This window comes from Ctenopharyngodon idella, chromosome 8 (assembly GCF_019924925.1).
Source record: "Ctenopharyngodon idella isolate HZGC_01 chromosome 8, HZGC01, whole genome shotgun sequence".
Lineage (NCBI taxonomy): Eukaryota > Metazoa > Chordata > Actinopteri > Cypriniformes > Xenocyprididae > Ctenopharyngodon > Ctenopharyngodon idella.
In genome coordinates, this window is record NC_067227.1 from 29,033,325 (window position 1) to 29,043,076 (window position 9,752).

The window sequence follows — 9,752 nt, forward strand, 5'->3', positions numbered from 1 at the left end:
AACTAACCCTCTAACAGTGAGTAAGAATGAGAACAAACACATATGGCAACATCAGACCATAAAGAGTTACACAAGACCTTGCCAATCCAAGCAAGCTTCTCCTTCCATTATGAAAAATAATCATTTTGAAATCTACAGAAAAACTTAGTTTGAGAAAGCCAGCTCTTCAGGCCGTTAGTGGACAATAGATAAAAACAACCACTTATATCTGTGAGATGAACCACTGTAAGGGCCCTCATAGACGATAAAGCTAATTTAACTCCATGACATCAGACAGTAAGGAAGTTTCAGGGCCAATTACTTGATTGTTTCTGACAACTGTTTACTAAAACGCTCCGGTTGTTATGGAGCGCTCTTCTTTAAACATGCCAAAAAAATGGCTTAAACAGGTCACAGACCTTTTGGATTGTCCACAACCTTCAACTGACGCAATTAGACATGACAATGCAGGAAGGAAAATCTGTGCACATTTTCATACCGCCATTGGAAACTGGGTCAAGTATTGTAGTGGCTCACATATCAGCTACTTTGATTGTATAAACGGCTTAGTAATCTGAGAGCGGTTTCTGGTCAAGCCATGATTTGTTTTGGAATAATGTCTTGGACGTGCCTATTATATGAATGTCAGTGGGGTTGAAGCATCCAATTGCGCATCAGTAGCATGACCTGAACCATCCATCTTACCTTCTGCCTGTAATAGGAATCATGAGCTTTATTTTGTTTGCAGTGGACATTTCGTCTAAGTGCAACATCAACTTTTTCAGGACAGCACGATGTAGCATGAAAAGGCAGATCATGTAATCAATATGAACCCATTCAGGGCCGTTCACTGACCCCTCGTCAGCACAGATCAGTATCTCTTTCATTATCATGTCTGGCTGTGGCATGTCAACCTTTCTTAAGCCTCGAGTAGACGATTGATAATGGATGAAGCCACGAACTGACTGTGCCGCCACTGCCACAACGCAATTTAATCTTCCACTGCTGCTGCCTGATGCAAAAAAGGGTTTAGTGTTTGTCGAATCCTGTCACAGAAATCTTCATCATTGCAATGGGACATGCAGTGCGAGCCTAAAAAAAAAGAAATTTTGAAGAAAAGGCAGTGAAAGTCATATTAATGTGCATAATTTCTTAGCATCACTCAATTGAATGGCAAAAATAATGACTGTTTTCAAAAGATCAACACTCTCCTCTGCTTTTGGTTGCATAAAGAGATTCCTTTCCCAAACTCATCACTTTTAAAAGAAAAAGCATGTGTTACAGTGAAAAAGCAGAAAAAGCATATGAATGCATTACCCCTAATAAAAGACATTGTTTGACTATAGAAGACTGCATGGCAAGAGCAACGCATACATATATGACATATCAATTTAGAACAATACAAGGTAAATAACAACAGAATTTGCATTTTAGAGCAAACTATCTCTTTAAATTAAAAAAGGGTAATTCACGAATAAGGTTTTTAAAAGTGTAAAAATCATAATGGAGACTAAATTAATTTTAAATTTAGTAAGTGTTAACAATGAGATTATGTGTTTTTTATAATCAATTAGCACTGCTTTTGTCATTTTTTTACAAGATGGACAAAACTTGTCACCAAAAAAGTCATTCGGTTTAACCAAAATTTCGGTTTTACCAAATTACACTTTTGGTTATACCGAATGACGATATTTTTAAACAATGCTAACAGGTTGATATCTAGCTAGCTAGCAAAAGGACAATCAAACATTTTATATTTAGTACAAGTTTTTAACATATTACAAAATTTTCCATGCATTATAGCGGTTGTACCGAATGACCTGATGTTTCAGGACATGTGTAGGAGGAAGTGAAAACATGAATTTCACTAGTGATTTTTTTTTTTTTTTTTTTTTACTTTGCTTCACAACCATGTGGTCCTTTGCAGGCGTCTGAATGATGTCACATCCTGTCACATGATATTGACCGCATGACTTGATCCAAAATGGTCGCTTTATATTGGTTACTCCGAATGACATCAATTAAATAAATTTTTCCAGACATTTTTTCTCATAACAAAGCAACAACTTCTACACATAATTTTAATACCATTTTGCACTATGTTGATATATGATGTTATACAATCATGCCAGAATAAAAAATATATACATTTATTACATTCTAAGATATTTTAATCATGAATTAAATGGCTGTATCGGCCTTTGGACGGTTAAACCGAATGACCTTTTGACACTTCAAAATCTTTAAAACACCTTTATATGTAGCAAAATATAATTAAAACCTTTTGGATTAAATAAAACAGATCTAGTTGTACTACCTTACATACATTGGATGTCATATCTTTTTTATTATTATTAAGGCCTTTGGACAAAAAAATGACCCGTCATGTCACTGACCCATAAATAGAATAGTAACATGCTACTTATTTGAAAATGTAACTCGGGTATGCCTGAAACTAATAAACTGAAACACTGGAAAAATACTATTCTTAATGAGCATGTTTATCTTGTTTTTCCAGTTAAAAAATGTCTAAAAATTATTTTACATTAATTCTTTTGAGAAACAGTTTGTATTGTTCACTAAAACTACAACTAAAGCTATTAAAAAATCATTTTTGTTAATTAAAATAAAGAAAATATAAATATTACATGAAAAACTTAAGCTTACAAAAACTTAAAAAATTAGGGGAAAATATTAAAGTGTTATCTTGGAAATTAACTGAAATAAAATAAGTTGAAGTACTAAAACAACTAACTAAAACTGAATTTAAAAATAAATTAAAACTAAATATAAACATTAAAAACTGAGTATAGAATAATAAAAATGAGTTACACAATTACTAAAACTTAAACTAAAAACACAATCAAAACTGAAAATATAAAAATAAAGGGAAATTCAAAATATTAACAAATGCCATTAAAAGTAATACTAAAATATTGTCGAGAAGCAACTTTGCTTAAGACATTAAGCGTTTTCATAGACTGCATCTTGAATATAAGAGTATTGTCTTATTGCTCTAGCAAGTTTTTCCACTTGTTTTTAACTTGTTTATATGCAAAACAAGTGGAAAATATCTGCAAGTGCAGTATTAAAGATACATTCTTTGAAAACAAGTCTTAACATCTTATGCATCTTGCTACACTGATTTTTTTGTTTTTTGCACTGGAAAACAAGTCAAAAATAAAACCTAATCAAAAATGTATTAAAAAGCTATTTTTGCAGTGTAAGTGGTATTTTTAAAATAGTCATAGTCACCACGCAGCATTGCTCTGCACCCTGAACAATAACAAAATGCTGTTTGGTTTAGAGGTAAACAGAGGCTGGTTGCTCTGGCCAGGCAGTACTATGTTTAAACGAGGAGTTCTGGGCATCGAACCGCCTCTTGATGAAGAATTTAATGGACTGTCACCATCAATAGAAGCTCTGCACCAGTGCATCACGGGACATGGTTTTACAAGAGCCCAGAGTGGCTAATGAATTGGACAGGGTGAACAGCCCATATGGAGAGGAGAACTGAAGAGGGCACTTCTGTGTGGTAAAATTGACCATCGAGTTGAATTAGTCATCCCGTGCGGACTCCAAAACAGTTGTCATTAAGTTATAAATGTTGTCGTTCACGGTTAAGCCGCGGGGCCTCTGAGGTCCGAATTTAACCCCGGTGAAAGTCCCATCTGAACGTGTATACGGTTCCAACGAGCAGGCTCAAGTGTCGGATCGATACCCCAAACAAACAGATAATCTCTGGCCACTTCAGAGATGACGAGCCAAGAGCTGAAATTCCATCCAGCGATGAGGCCCTCCTTCCTTCAGAGAGAAAGAAATACATTCAACAACATCCTTACAGTCAACAGTCAACAAGCAAGCTAACCGCTGGCGCACAAAACAGAGGATTAGGAGATGCTGCAAAGACTGACACCTCCAGAGCTGCTGACGGAGCGTGTGGGTTTGGGATTCGGAGATTAAGCCGAATCAGATTGTCGGTATTCATTTTGGACGGTGAGTGTGCGGGCAGCCTTTTGTTTCAGAACCGACAGGCTGCAGTTTTAAAATCCACACACAAAACGCCATCTGGATCATGGAGGAATCTGAAAAACTTTTGTTTTTACCAACAAACATATTCATAAATGTGGTCTGCTGAATTTGAACTGTGCGAGATATCTTTTATTACGTTTTATAAACACTGTTTTAAAGCTGTATTCAAAGCAGTGTTTTAAGACAGTTCCTACCTCTTTGATCTTTCCAATTTTTTATGTATGAGAATAATTGGTAACACTATACAATAATGTCCCATTAGTTAACACGAGTTTCAACACACTACTAACTCAATTTAACAATTTTTTTGCATATGCCTTGGGGCGGGATTTAAATGAGAAATATTGTAACGTGTACGTTTTCAGAAAACTCAAGACTACAATCGAGGCGTTTCAGGGAGTTCAGAAACAGTGCCTAATGATATAGAAAATAACTCCCTTTGGAGTGACTTTGTGCTTTGTAACTTTGCAGACATTTTTCATGATCAAACAGCAACATTACACAATAAAGAAAGCTAAAAATATAAAAATGCATAATAGGTCTTTGTTAAAGGGTTAGTTCACCTAAAAATGAAAATTCTGTCATTTATTACTCACCCTCATGTCGTTCCACACCCGTAAGACCTTCGTTCATCTTCAGAACACAAATTAAGATATTTTTGATGAAATCCGATGGCTCAGTGAGGCCTCCATTGACAGCAAGACAATTAACACTTACAATGCCCAGAAAGCTACTAAAGATGTATTTGAAACAGTTCATGTGACTACAGTGGTTCAACCTTAATGTTATGAAGCAATGAGAATACTTTTTGTGCACCAAAAAAAACAAAATAACGACTTTATTCAACAATATCTAGTGATGGGCGATTTCAAAACACTGCTTCATGAAGCTTCGAAGCTTTACGAATCTTTTGTTCGAATCAGTGGTTCGGAGCGCGTATCAAACTGCCAAAGTCATGTGATTTCAGTAAACGAGGTTTCGTTACGTCATAAGTGTTTTGAAATTTCAATGGTTCACCACTGGGGGGCGTGACTTTGGCAGTTTGACAGTATTCTCGTCGCTTCATAACATTAAGGTTGAACCACTGTAGTCACATGAACTGTTTTAAATACGTCTTTAGTAGCTTTCTGGGCATTGAAGGCAATGGAGGCCTCACTGAGCTATCGGATTTTATGAAAAATATCTTAAATTGTATTCTGAAATGAACGAAGGTCTTACGGGTGTGGAACGACATGAGGGTGAGTAATTAATGACAGAATTTTCATTTTTGGGTGAACTAACCCTTTAAAGTTAGTTTAAAAACTATTCATGGTTCATGTTAGCTCATAAAAGAATATTAAAGATGCAAGTTTTAATTTTAATAATATCTTAGTAAATGTTGAAATTACATTAATGAATACCTATAAAGTATTTCTCATTGTTAGTTCATGTAACAATGTAGTTAACTAATGTTAACAAATGAAAACTTAACTGATGAACCAAATTTCAATGTTTGGCTCCACTACACAGACATTGCTAATATAAGTAAAAACATTCATGTTGTCATTGAATCCATTAAATAGGCCTAACACATATAAAAACAAAGATATGAATCCTGAATCAACGTGAATCCAAGAGCTGAAACGTCCTACTAGAAAAATCCAACAGAATTTGAACAAATGTGTGCAGACACTTCTCTTTCAGTAATTCATTAAAATAAAGCAATAAGCCCCAAGAAGCCGTGGTTTACAGTAGATTTAGGGTGTTTCCCCTTTTGCGTTCTGGGGGAGTGGAGATGTCCCCTAGAATCATCACCATCTTTCACCCAGCTAGCGACAGCCCTGATAACAAATGTATTCTTCCGCCAAACAACGTAGTTCTTCAGAAACAACGAAGAAACAACAAAGTGCACAGACGTACACAACACAGATGCAGCTACAAAGACATACAGGAGGCACATTATATATATATATATATATTATATATATATATATATATATATATATATATATATATATATATATAAAAAACATGCATCCACCAAATTGGGATTTTATCAATCAATATCAATGAATATTTACAGATCAATTGTCATAAAAAAATAATGATTTGCCATGAAATATGACCCAGACAGTTTATGAGATTTACCCCTACGGTTGAAATTAAAGTAAGAAAATCCTACTTCAAATGACTGAATGGAAAGTAGCATAAGATAAGATGCCGATGATTTACATAAAATGAACTTTTACCTTATTGGTTTTTAAGCACAATAAAAGGTTTCAGTCATTATCACTATCTGTGACTATAAAGAGTCTTCATATCAAAACTCAAGACAAGGCTCCTCACTATCTCTCCTGGACTGACGTATAGGATCAGTTGGCACAAAAATGGAGCCTTTTCAAGATAGATTTCTTGTCCTTTCTCGATTTAGACTCAGATAAACGGTTCTCCAAGAACGGATTTTGACCTACAGTACCTCGATTCATCCAGCCTCGATTAAGAGGATTTTCCTTTTCCTGTGTCCTATCACACTGCTGCAATGACACGATATGCGTCCCATCCGGCAGATTTTCTTACACACTGACGTTCAGATGGGAAGAGTCAATGCATCCTTTTCCAGTGTTTTACACCACACCTGCTTGAGGGCACAAAGACAAAGAGTCAACCATAGGCTAACTGATGGAGGTTTGCATTAAAATGTGGGAATAGTTCACTCAGAAATTATTTATTTATTATCATCCCTTACTTACCATTGTGTTGTTCCAAACGACTTGCTTTCTTCTGTGAAACACAAAATGAAGAATTTTAAATACTTCTGCATGCAGTGAATGGGGACCGAGTATGTTGAGAGAGAAAAAAGACTTTATTTTAAGGTGTCTTTGTTACACTGTAATTATACATTTAAGCACTGAGTAATATTAAGTAACTACATGTACTTACTATAGGGTTAGGATTTGGTTTGGGGTTAGTTTTATGTAATTATGCATAATTTATAGTTATTATGTAACATATGTAACAATGACACTGTAAAATAAAGTGTTACCAAAAAGACACCATGAATAAAGCCTGTAGGACTCAGGCGCTATATTTTAAGGTTTCTAAAATCATACAGTACAAAAGACTGAAATTCAAAACATAATTTAATTAAATTAAAAAGCCTGAAATTCAAATAATAAAACGTAAATTAAATTACATTTAATAGCGTATTCATTTTTGCTATGTTGAGAATTTTTAAACCACTGCGGTATGGCAATACCTGAATTTTTGGTATTGTGACAAACTTAAAGGTGCAGTAAGCAATTTCTGAGAAACACTATTGACATTTGAGATCGACCCAAACAAACACGCCCCTCCCTTCATTGCTCCGCCCCCAAAATGAACAAACACGCAATGCAAGAGTGGATGTTTCTTTATGAAAGCTGAAGCGAAGCAAAATAATGTTTCAGAAAAAATAAAGAAAAGATGACAAATGATTGACAAGGAAAAACAAAAACAAAATACATACAGTACACAAGAGTATATACAAGCAAGAGTTTGTTAGTCGCTAGAATCAAAACCTGTTACTATAGCTAAAATTACAACAACAGCATATCTTGTTTCTGTGAAACATATCAAAACTAATGTTACTGACATATGGAGCGTGACCTCAGCGTCCATTTTCAGGACTTCCAGCTGGAAAGCTTTTCTAATATTAACGCAGGTCCAAAAGCTCTTGCCTGATCATAACCCTTCTCTTGTAATGTCACTCAGCCATCTCTCTTTCTACAGTCTTTTTTCAGATCTCTCTCTCTCTCTCTCTCTCTCTCCTCCCCCATCATGAGTGGACACGCCCCCTATTGCTGATTGGCTACAAGTGTGTTGTGGTGCTCGGTTCGATCCACTTTCAACAGCATTTCTCAGAAATCGGTTACTGCACCTTTAATCTCAAGACATGCGAGGACTAATGGCATTAGGCTATATATAATATTTTTTATTCTAGCATCATGTGTCCATGTGGTTTACTTAGTTTTAGTACTCTAGTAAATAATAATTTTTTTTTTTTTTTTGTTATTCTGTTCAGTCATTTTCATTTGCCTTGCATATAGTAGGCTAAATAACTAAATTAAAAAATCTGTTCAAACTGGTATATTAATAATAGTAGTAGTAGTAGTAGTAGTATTTAAAAGTTTTCATCTATTTTATTTTTATCTAATTTTATTTAATTTAATTTATTTTATTTTATTTTTCTTATTTTTTTATTCTTATTTTTTAAATTTCTTATTAGGCTATATCTTTTGTCACTTTGAAGCTTGACGGACTCTGTGCTCCTTTTGTGTTGCAGAGGTAAAAGAAAGTTAGATTTAGAAAGCAGATTTAGAAAAACATGAGAGTGAGCAAATCTTCCTTTTTTGGATGAACTATTCCTTCAACTTCCCGATCTCCAAGACATCACAGGAGAATTTTTTCAGTACTCACTGTCTCATTAAAAAATGATGCCTGCGTAATTACGAACCTCTGGCAAACATGTTTAGCACGACCCAGTGAGGGAAATGAACTACAGCTGATAATGAACGTCTGGAAGGGAGCTTATCTCAGATCATCCGGGAAAAGAGTAACATGCGCTGTGCAGTTTAATACTTTAATAGGAGCGAAGAGATGAGATGCAGACATGGTCCTCCTGTACAGATGTCCCATGTTTCTTTGTAAAGCTGAGAGAAGCAGCTATTTATAGATGGCAGCAAAAAGGAATCAAGAAACTAGTAAATTTTTAAAACTAGTGACTCAAGACTCCAATCTCTCAGGCCTCTCTCACCTTTTCCTTGCATCTGCTCTTCCTCTCTCATCTCTGTTATGTCTGTCCAAAGGAGACTGGAGACACTTTGAATCAGACATGTTTTAAAATAGCATTAAGGTTGTGTCACGTCCACAATGGTGGAGATAGTTCAGGGAAGTGAACAAAACATGTAAGCATATATAACAAGTTCAAATGTTTAGTTGACTGTTCAGATCAGTCATTATTTACTCACCTTCATGTCATGTAGCCTATGCTGTTATTTTTTTCCCCCTGGAACATAAAAGAAGATTTGGGCTGCTGTATAGAATAGATAACTATTACATCCTCCTTATTCCTGACGAGCCTACTCCGTTTTGAATTATGGGTGGCACTTCCGGTTTGGGGAATTTCCATTCAAAAAGACTGAAACGAATCATTTCAAATTATAAGTTTGCCCTAAATAAAGCTTATCCGTCAGTTAACTGACAGCTCATTCAGTCTTTCATTCACGTTTTATTTTCAGACATCATAAGAATAACGTAACGCTTGGTATTTTAACGTGACAAGTTATAACAAGAATATCTATGGCAAGAGCTCTTTTCAGTCGCTGCTTTCTATCCTCGTGATTATTTTCTTTTTTCCCTTTGCATTCCGCTTTAATCGTATGAAAAAAGGACAACATATACTGCACATTTGTGGTCTGTTCTCGTTATTTAATTTACGATATATCCCATAATCTCTCGTTTTTCTCCTCAGATCCTCACGTCTCTTTCCAGGTTTGTTTTCACAGGTAAATACAATTTATTATCTGTCAAAATGGCGGAAATCACTTTGAAATAGTATCACGCATGCTGAAGTTAATGAACATTTTTTATATGTTTTTGGTATGTTACATAATACAGATATATATTACTTAAGTGATATTTAACCCGTCCGTTATTGCTGTGGAAAGAATCGCGCTTTTGGGGATATCATGGTCTGTTGTTGAAAGTACCTTGCTGATGCTTTT

At 35.0% G+C, this 9,752-nt stretch overlaps 1 long non-coding RNA gene across 2 annotated transcripts; it reads right to left on the reverse strand.

The window, feature by feature from the left end:
• Nucleotides 1–459: 459 nt before the first annotated feature.
• LOC127517537 (uncharacterized) lies at nucleotides 460–9,116 on the reverse strand. 2 transcript variants are annotated; one of them, XR_007931277.1, is made up of 5 exons: nucleotides 8,997–9,116; nucleotides 8,783–8,847; nucleotides 6,741–6,771; nucleotides 6,467–6,625; nucleotides 460–3,783 (listed from the first exon to the last, which is right to left on the reverse strand). It is a non-coding gene; the product is annotated as an uncharacterized LOC127517537 (long non-coding RNA). The 2 variants fall into 2 exon arrangements; XR_007931278.1 differs by having other exon boundaries at nucleotides 6,467–6,628.
• Between the last annotated feature and the right edge of the window lie 636 nt (nucleotides 9,117–9,752).